Source organism: Schistocerca serialis, chromosome 1 (assembly GCF_023864345.2).
Source record: "Schistocerca serialis cubense isolate TAMUIC-IGC-003099 chromosome 1, iqSchSeri2.2, whole genome shotgun sequence".
Classification (NCBI taxonomy): Eukaryota; Metazoa; Arthropoda; class Insecta; order Orthoptera; family Acrididae; genus Schistocerca; species Schistocerca serialis.
Window position 1 is genome coordinate 523,099,221 of NC_064638.1, and position 2,352 is coordinate 523,101,572.

Below are 2,352 nucleotides of genomic sequence, written 5' to 3' on the forward strand. Positions count from 1 at the left end.
GGATTGGCATCACTTTCTCTTGACCGATGAGTGTCGCATATGCCTTCAACCAGACAATCGTCGGAGACGTGTTTGGAGGCAGCTCGTTCATGAACGCCTTAGACACACTGTCCAGCGAGTGCAGCAAGCGGAGGTTCCCTGATGTTTTGAGGTGGCATTATGTGGGGCCGATGTAGGCCGCTGGTGGTCATGGAAGGCGCTGTAACGGCTGTACGATACGTGAATGCCATCCTGCGACCGATAGTGCAACCATATTGGCAGCAAGTTGAGGTGGCACTCGTCTTCATGGTCGACAATTCGCGCCCCATCGTGCATATCTTATGAATGATTTTCTTCAGGACAACGACATCACTCGACTAGAGTGGCCAGCATGTTCTCCAGACATGAACTCTATCGAACATGCCTGGGATAGATTGAAAAGGGCTGTTAATGAACGACGGGACCCACCAACCACTCAGAGGGACGCCGAATCGCCGTTGAGGAGTGGGTAAATCTGGATCAACAGTGCCTTAATGAACTTATGGATAGTGTGCCACGACGAATACAGGCATGCATCAATGAAAGAGGACGTGTGCACAGCAATCTGGACCACCACCTCTGAAGGTCTCGCTGTATGTTGGTACAACAAAGAATGTGTGGTTTTCATGAGCAATAAAAACCGCGGAAATGATGTTTATGTTGATCTCTATTCCAGTTTTCTGTACAGGTTGCGAAACTCTTGGAACAGAAACGTTTTTGATATGTGTAATTAAAATTTCACATCATTGGAGATAAACCTCATTTATTTTTATATGTCGGTTCTGTTTGAGAAAATATGAGATTAATTTTGGTTTTTGAATTTACAGCTTTGATTTTGTTGAACTGTGTCATAAATTTAACATATCGTATTCTACGATATGAGAGAGAGAGAGAGAGGGAGAGAGAGGGGGGGAGGGGGGGAGAGAGATTGAGAGAGAGAGAGAGAGAGAGAGGAGCATTGATCATTTCCATTGAAAGTCTCAGTACCACAGTGTCCATGCTGCTGCGTGTTCATGCCACCATGTGGCCATGCCGCAGCATCTCCACACGACAATATCTCCATGCTGCAGTCTCATTGCCGCAGTCTCCACGCCGTTGAGTCGCCATGCCATCACATCTCCAGCCACCATGTCTGCATACCACAATGTCTCCACACTGTCATGTCTCCGTGCCACAGACTTCTGTGCTGCAGTCTCACACTGCAGCCTCCGTGCTGCCACATCTACACGACACTGTATCTCCAAGCCAAAGTCGTTATTTGCTGCAGTCTCAGTGCCACAGTGGCCATGCTGTTGCGTCCCCATGCCATTGCATGTTTACACCACATTCATTCAGCATTGCAGTCTCAGGACTGCGGTCCCCCTGCCACTGTGTATCCATGCCGCCACATCTCCATCTACCACGTCTCCATGTCTCCATGCTGCAACGCCTCCACACTACAGTTGTCACACTACTGCATCACCACATTGCGGCAGCAGGGGCACCGTGTGAAAAATTCCATTGTAATTTATATTTGCAATTGTGAGCCATGACCAACAACATTATAAAATCTGCAAGCACTGTAGGGTGGTAGGGTATGAGGGATGTGATTTAGCTAAATAAATTTCAAAAAGAAATAAATATGGAAATTACATTGGCTTTAGGGATTCAGATTGTATTACTGATGAATATATTCAAATTGAGTGTGAACTTGGAGATATGAAGCACTCCGTCTTCGGGCCACAAGTGGCCCATTCTGACCATCCGACCGCCATATCATCCTCAGCTGAGGACGCAGATAGAGGGGCGTGTGGTCAGCACACCGCTCTCCCGGTCGTTATGATGGTTTTCTTTGACTGGAGCAGCTACTGTTCGGTCGAGTAGCTCCTCAATTGGCATCACGAGGCCGAGTGCACCCCGAAAAATGGCAACAGCGCGTGGCAGCCTGGATGGTCACCCATCCAAGTGCCGGCCACGCCCAACAGCACTTAACTTCAGTGATCTGACGGGAACTAGTGTATCCACTGTGGCAAGGCCGTTGCCTGGAGACATGAAGCTGATGGTTTTTATTTAAAATTTCAAAATTTGGAATGATTGTGGAAGTAGATTCAAAGAACAACAAAGACACAGAGGTCTTCAATGAAGAAATCAATAACAATGAGTACAAAGTAGCTGAAGTTGAAGGTAAACATGTAAGTGGAGCTATTTATAAAAGAAAAATATAGCAGAGGGATCGATAGGACATGTTAAAACTGTGTTTAGCAATCTTGGATGAACTAAGTAGTAAGAAAAGAAATGTGTGAAGTATAAAACCCAAATAGAGGCAGAGTAAAGTGTTTGAATATAACTGAGTGA

At 46.2% G+C, this 2,352-nt stretch overlaps 1 pseudogene; it reads right to left on the reverse strand.

Annotated features, from left to right (window-relative positions):
* Positions 1–1,922: 1,922 nt before the first annotated feature.
* On the reverse strand, positions 1,923–2,040 carry LOC126427145 (5S ribosomal RNA; annotated as a pseudogene).
* Positions 2,041–2,352: the final 312 nt, after the last annotated feature.